The sequence below is a fragment of the Lampetra planeri genome, chromosome 31, assembly GCF_965212315.1.
Source record: "Lampetra planeri chromosome 31, kcLamPlan1.2.h2, whole genome shotgun sequence".
Lineage (NCBI taxonomy): Eukaryota > Metazoa > Chordata > Hyperoartia > Petromyzontiformes > Petromyzontidae > Lampetra > Lampetra planeri.
In genome coordinates this window covers 61,516-70,905 of record NC_136137.1, presented here as the reverse complement: position 1 = coordinate 70,905, position 9,390 = coordinate 61,516, and the positions used below count along the sequence as shown (strand labels likewise).

The following is a 9,390-nucleotide window of genomic DNA, read 5'->3' as shown; positions in this document are numbered from 1 at the left end:
ACTCTCTGTGTTGTATTACATCACATTTCGATATTTTGCTAGGTTATTTAATTTCCGTGTGCCTGTCTCCTAATTTTCAATTTTGCGTGCCCGTTTTCAATTTTGCGTGCCCGTTCCACATTGTCATCTTACTTGCAACAGCAGTACGTTGCCGTACACTCATTGATATGCTAATTCTCTCTGCCCCCTCCCTCTCTCCTTCCCCGCCCCCCCTCTCTATATTTAAGGGACCGTCACAGAAACGACCCCTCTCTTTGTGCCGATTTGTGTCCTCTCTCTGTGTGCCGTTGTGATGTCTGTCTGCTTGTATGTCTGTCTATAGTTTTCTAGTTAGATTTTTGTTGCTATTTCTTTTATACCTGATGATGATTGCTTGTGTTGCAATCGAAACGTCGTAATGTTATTTTAATTTATTATTTTATTTTTAGACGTGACTTAACCGAAAAGAACCAAAGAATAATTCCTGCAGTCACGAAAGCTCCTAAATTAAGATAATTTATGTAAGTTACAGAGCCGCTCATTGTGGGAAGGGAGTGTCTTGTACCCCACAAGTGACGTCATGTCACCTGCTGCTGCGGCGTGACGTCACGAGGTAACGGAAAGACGCTCCGCGCGGGAACTGAAATCTGAGGCGAGAAATTCTCATCGCGGTTGTGGTTGTTGTTGTGGTGATTGTTGTTGTTGTGGTTGTTGTTGTTTACCGAGGTAGAGCCTCGCTCTCTCTCTCGTAGGGATGTCAATTGAGTAGCAGCGAGCATGGAAGCGATGTCCACTTTGGAACTTTACAACGCGGGGCCTTGCCTCCTGCCCTCGCCTGGTCGCGTTCGCTTCAATTCTCTCGCTTAGTTGAGCAATTTCGATTTAAAGCTTTCGTGACTGCAGTGATTCATCTTCTTGGTTCTTTCGGTAAAGTCACGTAGAAGGGAAGTAATAAAATAAAACAATAAAACTATACAATTTTATTATGTTTTATATCACGTAGAATGGAAATAATGAAATAATATTCCCTTTTATTTTTATTATTTCCATTCTAAGTGACTTTCCCGAAAGAACCAAGAAGATAGTTTAGCAACCTGTGGAAGAACGCGATCAGCCAGGCGAAGCGTTAGTTCTAGGTGAAGTCACCATGTAGGTAAGAAATGAATACAAATTCATAAAAGTAAAAATAGAAATAAAATATAAACAAATCACGACGTTTCGGAGGCAACACAAGTCTCCGTCATCAGGTGGCACCGTCACAGCCACATTTGCTGTATCAAGTGAGGCGTTTTTATTAATTTAATCTATAATGTAGACTGTAGCCTGGTTATTAAGCTGGGTGAGTGTACTGGCAGTCTATAATGTAGACTGTAGCCTGGTTATTAAGCTGGGTGAGTGTACTGGCAGTCTATAATGTAGACTGTAGCCTGGTTATTAAGCTGGGTGAGTGTACTGGCAGTCTATAATGTAGACTGTAGCCTGGTTATTAAGCTGGGTGAGTGTACTGGCAGTCTATAATGTAGACTGTAGCCTGGTTATTAAGCTGGATGAGTGTACTGGCAGTCTATAATGTAGACTGTAGCCTGGTTATTAAGCTGGGTGAGTGTACTGGCAGTCTATAATGTAGACTGTAGCCTGGTTATTAAGCTGGGTGAGTGTACTGGCAGTCTATAATGTAGACTGTAGCCTGGTTATTAAGCTGGATGAGTGTACTGGCAGTCTATAATGTAGACTGTAGCCTGGTTATTAAGCTGGGTGAGTGTACTGGCAGTCTATAATGTAGACTGTAGCCTGGTTATTAAGCTGGGTGAGTGTACTGGCAGTCTATAATGTAGACTGTAGCCTGGTTATTAAGCTGGGTGAGTGTACTGGCAGTCTATAATGTAGACTGTAGCCTGGTTATTAAGCTGGGTGAGTGTACTGGCAGTCTATAATGTAGACTGTAGCCTGGTTATTAAGCTGGGTGAGTTTACTGGCAGTCTATAATGTAGACTATAATTTGCTTCATCAAGTGAGGCGTGATTTATTATAATTCTATTATTTTATTTCTATTTTTACTTTTATTAATTTTAATTTCATTTTTTACCTACGTGGTGACTTTACCGAAAAAAACCTAAGAGTACGTGAGTTGGTGTGTTGACCGACTCTCTGTGTTGCATTACATTAAGTGTCTCTCTCTCTCTGTGCAGTCACCAAACCTCCCAAGTCTCTCATTGACACAAGGCCGTCATTATAACATGTTATAATAAGTATAATATTATGTTATAATATATAATCATTATAATGTTATAATAAGTATAATATGTTATAATAATTATATTAATATTTATGAATTATAATGTTATAATAAGTATAATATGTCATAATTATAATGTTATAAGTATAATATGTCATAATTATAATGTTATAATATGTTATAATAAGTAAAATAATCAAATATGCCCCCCCAATATGTTTCTGTAAAAATATTTGTAAATAAAAATTGCGATGCTCTGTTAATAAAGACAACAATTTGCTAAACCTTGGCCACGAAATCTGGACTTGTCTTTATATAACAATGCATAGATTCCTGTTTATAGGATTGCGTTGTACTTTATGAATCCCTAATCTCTGCCATTACATACTATGAAACAAGAAAGGTTAAAAAGAAAAAACAGAGCAATGTATTGTTGTATATGTTGGTTATGAAAATTTTGATATGTTGTATGCGTGCGTGGGTGAAATTATTATGTTGTATATGTGGGTTATGAATATTCAGTGAAAATAATAATAATCAAATGAAATTTGGCCAAATGTGTAATTATCCGGAAATATGTTAATTTATGTAATTATGCACATTTAGTTATGCCAATTCGAGAGGTAATCGTAGTAATTATGCGAGTGGGGGTAATTATGATAATGCAAGTCGTTATGATTACCAGACCCCGCCTCGGTGACGAGGGTGGGTTATCGATCGGAATAAGGCAATTAATCGTATGCAGTTATGCAGGTGTGGTGTAAGTATGCAAGATTAACTTAGATTAACTCGGCATCGTTGTCTAGGTTCGTCTCATTCTCGCTTATTTTTAGGTCCCCGGTTCACCCCGTTATCGCTTTAACATTTACTGAGTATGTGTTAGTGTGTTTATTAAGGTCACCAAGTTCAGATCTCAACGCAGAAGCAGATCTTATGCATAGATCTCAGGAAGGAATCACACAACCACTTCTGTATTAATCAATTTATTACTAATTCAACCTCAACTATGATATAGTATGCGAACTCTCAATCCCGGAACGTCAACACGGCATCAATACAGTATCATCAATGATTGTCTGATTTCACTTGACAACGGCACATGGATCCCGCATAACGCGATGGTTGTTAGTGAGAGAGTCGTTAAAACATGCAAATACTATGCTAAGAAAACCTTAACGTTAATGAATGATTATACTTGAAAGATTATACGGCGATAAAAACACAATCAAGACAGTTATTATTCTTAAAGGCACCAATCTCAACAGATACATCGGCAGGTTATCTGACAACAGAATGGCTCGGAGTAAGGGCCTGCGACGATGCTCCTTTTCCGAAGATCGTTATCTTATATCAAATTTACTAATTGGGGACCAGATCACCTGATAAGGATCTGGTGGGCCACCACTCCCCCCGTGAGCGTGGCTCGGCGGAAGGAGGTGCCAAGAATCAATTCGTATTGATGGATCTGTTGGGAATTTATGCGATTAAGAGTACAGCCCACTAAATATTAAAGATAAAAATTACGAATACTCTTATAAACGACGGATGGCCATCACTCGGTCTCGAGTGTTTCTTCACAGCCACGGATGGCTTATGGGTTCGAGTGTGTTTGAGTGGTAAGAGTGGTCTTGAATAGTCAATGTTCGGAGTCGGTTCTTTATGTCAAACAGACGCCTGGTGGTCGTGTGGTGAGGGGGCGGTGCGCGTCATACGTATTAGTCGCTCCTCTGTCGCCGTGGGGAATTTGGTTTGGATGCTCGGTCGGTAGGTGGCGCCCACAGCTCGCTCCTGGCGTGCAGTGTTGGGTCGTCACCTCGTCGCCAAACCGCGACGCTGGCGGCCAGCAGAGGGACCTCCGACTCGGCAGAGGTTGGCCCACGCGGCCGAGTTGAGCTGTCAAGCGGGTCTTGCCTGCCTGCAGAGGAGACGGGGAGCCGCTTGAGTCGAGCCCCGAGAGCCGGCTGAACTCGGCTGAGTCCCAGAAGCTGAAGAGTCGAGCCGACCCGTTGGTCGCAGCTCGCCCTTGAGTCGACCCGCTCGGTCAACTCCTGAGCCGACCCACTGGTCGAGCTCGGCTGGTGAGTTGACCCTTCTGGTCGAACTCGTGATGAGTTGACTCTCCTGGTCGAACTGGTTTCCAATGCTCAGGGTCCTTTCTTTTATGCCGAAAAATCCCTTTGGGTCCTGCCCACAAGGCGGGGTTTCTTTCGATTTTTGCTGTGTCAGGATCTGTCCGTAGGTAGGTGTGTCCATGTGTGTGTCCGTACGTCCGTGTCCTTGTGTGCATCACCCACGGTATATTCCGTTGTCATACTCCCTCCATAAAATCCATGAGCAAACAATCAGATGTTACAAATTGCCTCGAAGTCGTCTCTCTGTCTGGGTGCAATATTATCTCTTGTCTGGCCTTCTTCATGAACCAAAACACAGACGTTACAAATCGTCTCACAGGCGTCTCTGTCCGTGTTGCACGGCCTGGAGGGAGGGGCACACTCCCTCCGACCCTCACAGACGCACACAGACATGGTTAAAAGTTTTAAATTAACATTTGTCCCTTACCATTTCCCAGTTATGATTCTGTATGTAACCTCATGTGTGTCGTTTCCCATCGTGGTGCTTGACCCAAGTGGAGGTGCCTCCCCGAGCACATACACACTCCCATCCCGCGCTGCGGGGATACAAAGACGGCCGGGATCTCCCTTTCTCTCCGACCCTGGGTTTAACATCGCTCTTTTATTATGTATTTTATTTCGACCTGGTGGTGATTTATCCCGCTATCCTGGCTTTTCATAGGTTTTACTTTTGTCTTTTCATGCATAGGCTTATTATTATTAATTTATTTCCGATATCTTAGGTTAAGGGGTAAGTTTCTTGATCCTAGGAATTCGTATTCCTTGGTGTCTGCATGGTTATATAAGCGGAATATAGTTGACGGTGAATAGCGTTAACATTGATGTTATGTACGATATTATGTATTGTGATGTTTTTAACTTAACTTGGTCAGGGCTTTACTGACATGAAGTTGCATTTCATAGCCTCGCAGGTTTTTGCCTCACTCTGTCTCTGCTCGCCGTTGTTGTTGCTGTCCAGCTGACGCCGTTAACTCAAGGCCTCATTAATTTCCGTCACTCCTTGTAGGTGAGGGCGGTTGAACCTTGGAGTCAGTTCTGGTTTTTGTCTGCTTGCTTTTTCTGATGTCCCCTGACCCCGGGAGTTATTATTTCTACTTTTATGGCCTGTCGAAGCCCGACTCGCTGTTGCTGGGCTTGGTGGGTCGCTGGGTTGGTGTGTTCCCGGCTTTTTTGCTTACGTTTGCAGTTCGCCGTGCTCTTAATTTCCTTCCCTCTTCAACCTTATATCGACTATTCGCTCCTGTCTGGGTGCGATTCAATTTTGACTTAGGAAGGTTCTGATTGTCATATGCTTTGGGTCGAGTTGTATATTAAAGTATGGAAATAACATTTCATATTGACTTAATGATGGTGATGGTTCAGTAGGCGTAACTTGTGGCCTGGTTTAATTGGATTGGGTGTGAATATCGATAACTTTAGCCTATCCTGTTGTTAAATTCCGACTTTAACGTTACTTTAATAGCAATACAGAATAATTGAGCTTTTCGTCTTAACTAGGCGAACAACGAACTTCTGTTGACCCCTGCAGCCTTGCTATTCAGCTGAGTCTGCATCCTTGATATACAACGCTCTTATTCGTCTCACTGTGGCCATCCAACCTTCTGCTCTGGGAGTGTTATTCTTAATTTCAGGTCAAAGGCCCCTCACGTTCAGACGCGCAGGGTTGTTAATCAGCTCCCCCCCCCTGTGCAACACAACCTTGAGCTGACCCACTTCGTTTGACCACTCACCCTGGATTTCTTTCCTTGAGGCAAGGTTGCAAATTCTGTCATCCCAGCCCTCCTCCAGTTCATCACTTAACAACACCTGGTGTTTTGCAGTTTGCTGCGCTTTGGGGTGTTTTCATTCATTATATATCAATGATGGAAGAAGGCTAGAATACAACAGTATTACAATACACTATTAGACATTATTGTATCAAATAAAACAAAGTCCATCTCATGTGTTAGTGATCTTTTAAAAATATTTTAGGGAGGAAATGGCAGGAAAATAGTTTTCAAATTTAGATATTTTTCTGGGGGGGGGACCCCAGACCCGTGGAAGATTTGGTCCCCCCCAATGTTGACTCCATGGCTACGGCCTTGCATTGACGTGCTAGTTTCTCTACCCCCCCCCCCTCTCTATTTAAGGCCTCAACACAGAGGCGTTGTTTCTCTGTGTGCCTATGTGTGTCTCTCTCTGTGTGTCTCTGTGTCATCTCTCTCTGTGTGTCTATGTGTGTCTCTCTCTCTGTGTGTCTCTGTGTCATTTCTCTCTGTGTGTCTGTGTGTGTCTCTCTCTGTGTGTTTTTGTGTCATCTCTCTCTCTCTCTGCTTATGTGTCTGTCTATGTGTCTCCGTGTTTCTCTCTCAAATTGAGCAATCTTTGGAAGAACATTATCAACCAGGTAGGGTGTTGACTGTTATGTTAGCTGACTCTAAGTTTAATAGGTTTTTTTTCTCTTTCATTTGTACCTGATGATGATTGCTTGTGTTGCAGTTGAAACGTCGTATGCTATTATATAATGTATTTATTTATTCTACGTGACTTTACCGAAAGAACCAAAGAGTATCTTGCTTAAGTTTTAATTTCCCTTCACCTGGCTCGCTACTTTGTAACTTTGTTTTGTTTTAAATATTCACACAGTTTTTTTTTCATTTTTTACCAGGCCACGCCCGCTTGAGCTGCTGTACCGCTCTTGTTTTCAGAAGCGACCTGCCCACAACAACAATAACAACAAGGTGAGGCTCGTCAACAGCGTGGTGGTGTTCACTCTAGACACGTGGCGATGTTCGCTCTAGACGCGTGGCGGTGTTCACTCTAGACGTGTGGCGGTGTTCACTCTAGACGCGTGGCGGTGTTCACTCTAGACGCGTGGCGGTGTTCACTCTCTACATGTGGAGGGGTAACCCGAGGATCGGGAAGGAAATCCACGCGACCACGGAGAGAGAGAGAGAGAGACACGTAAACTACAAATATACAGCAGGCGTCAGGGTCGGGATCGAACCCACGACTTCCTGTATGCCAGGACAGGTAGTTAACATCTCACCACAGAGAGACACGCAGCCTCGGCTGTGTTGGTTGATCCTCAATGAATTACTTGGTGGAGTGAGGAAGCATTAATACTGAGCAGGTGAAGGTGGCCAGGCGTGGGTCTGGACACACCACCACCTGTGAACCATGCCAGTGTGTGACAGTGGTGGAGCCAGTGGGGGTGGGGTGGCACGTGCCCCCCCAACGATCCGATAGAAATCCGTAATTTCGATAGGATCATTGGGGTTTATTAGTAACTAGCTTCACTACTCGGCTTCGCCCGGGACTTGGATTCTTGTCTTGGATTAATTTAATATTCCCTCATAATTCACTGAAAAACCCTGAAAAAATTGATGCTTGCAAGAAGGAAGCCGAAACACTTCAATTTACCTAAATCGGATGTTTTCACTCAAGGAAATTCAACCTGAACCCACTGCTACGTCAGGTCGATTTTTGCCACTCGGAAAGGGAATGACGTGGCGTTCGCTTAGACATTTCAGACAGCATAAGCTGTGAAAATTTCATGACGCCAGAGCTCAGCGTTGGAGAGTTTTTGCTGCTGCACACAAACAAACAGGTGTAAGTTCTGCTTTATATTTAAGATGGCAGTTGTACCCGTTCTTCACACGGATTTGTATTGAAACTCCGAGAAGCCATTGACTTTATCGGCCAGGAGCGAAGTGCCACCTAAAATCTCCCGGCACGCTGTGAACAGCTGTAGAAGTACGGCGCGCGAAGAGCCATGTGGTAGGGGGGTAAGCATTGCAGAGCGCTTAGCTCAGGTGTGATGCGGGTTGATGCCACATACGTCATGGTCATTTCCCCCCCCCCCCCCCCCAAAATACAAAAGTCTATTTTTCTTTCCTGAAGGCATCAACACGTTCAGCGAGTGCGATGACAATCACACGCGTCAAATGAAAAGCAAGGGACAAGTCCTTTCTTACTAACAACTCCTTTTTGTTGTCTGCTGGGGTTGTTGTCTGCTGGGGTTGGTGTCTGCTGGGGTTTTTGTCTGCTGGGGTTGTTGTCTGCTGGGGTTGTTGTCTGCTGGGGTTGTTGTCTGCTGGGGTTGTTGTCTGCTGGGGTTGTTGTCTGCTGGCGTTGTTGTCTGCTGGGGTTGTCTGCTGGGGTTGTTGTCTGCTGGGGTTGTTGTCTGCTGGGGTTGTTGTCTGCTGGGGTTGTTGTCTGCTGGGGTTGTTGTCTGCTGGGGTTCTTGTCTGCTGGGGTTGTTGTCTGCTGGGGTTGTTGTCTGCTGGGGTTGTTGTCTGCTGGGGTTGTTGTCTGCTGGGGTTGTTGTCTGCTGGGGTTGTTGTCTGCTGGGGTTGTTGTCTGCTGGGGTGTTTGTCTGCTGGGGTGGTTGTCTGCTGGGGTGGTTGTCTGCTGGGGTGGTTGTCTGCTGGGGTGGTTGTCTGCTGGGGTTGTTGTCTGCTGGGGTTGTTGTCTGCTGGGGTTGTTGTCTGCTGGGGTTGTTGTCTGCTGGGGTTGTTGTCTGCTGGGGTTGTTGTCTGCTGGGGTTGTTGTCTGCTGGGGTTGTTGTCTGCTGGGGTTGTTGTCTGCTGGGGTTGTTGTCTGCTGGGGTTGTTGTCGGCCCGGGTTGTTGTCGGCCCGGGTTGTTGTCGGCCCGGGTTGTTGTCGGCCCGGGTTGTTGTCGGCCCGGGTTGTTGTCGGCCCGGGTTGTTGTCGGCCCGGGTTGTTGTCGGCCCGGGTTGTTGTCGGCCCGGGTTGTTGTCGGCCCGGGTTGTTGTCGGCCCGGGTTGTTGTCGGCCCGGGTTGTTGTCGGCCCGGGTTGTTGTCGGCCCGGGTTGTTGTCGGCCCGGGTTGTTGTCGGCCCGGGTTGTTGTCGGCCCGGGTTGTTGTCGGCCCGGGTTGTTGTCGGCCCGGGTTGTTGTCGGCCCGGGTTGTTGTCGGCCCGGGTTGTTGTCGGCCCGGGTTGTTGTCGGCCCGGGTTGTTGTCGGCCCGGGTTGTTGTCGGCCCGGGTTGTTGTCGGCCCGGGTTGTTGTCGGCCCGGGTTGTTGTCGGCCCGGGTTGTT

The 9,390-nt window shown here is 45.6% G+C and overlaps 1 long non-coding RNA gene across 1 annotated transcript; it reads left to right on the top strand.

The window, feature by feature from the left end:
- The first annotated feature begins 5,872 nt into the window (after positions 1-5,872).
- Positions 5,873-7,515, top strand: LOC144729033 (uncharacterized). Its single transcript, XR_013587614.1, has 2 exons — positions 5,873-6,733; positions 6,995-7,515. It is a non-coding gene; the product is annotated as an uncharacterized LOC144729033 (long non-coding RNA).
- The last annotated feature ends 1,875 nt before the right edge of the window (positions 7,516-9,390 follow it).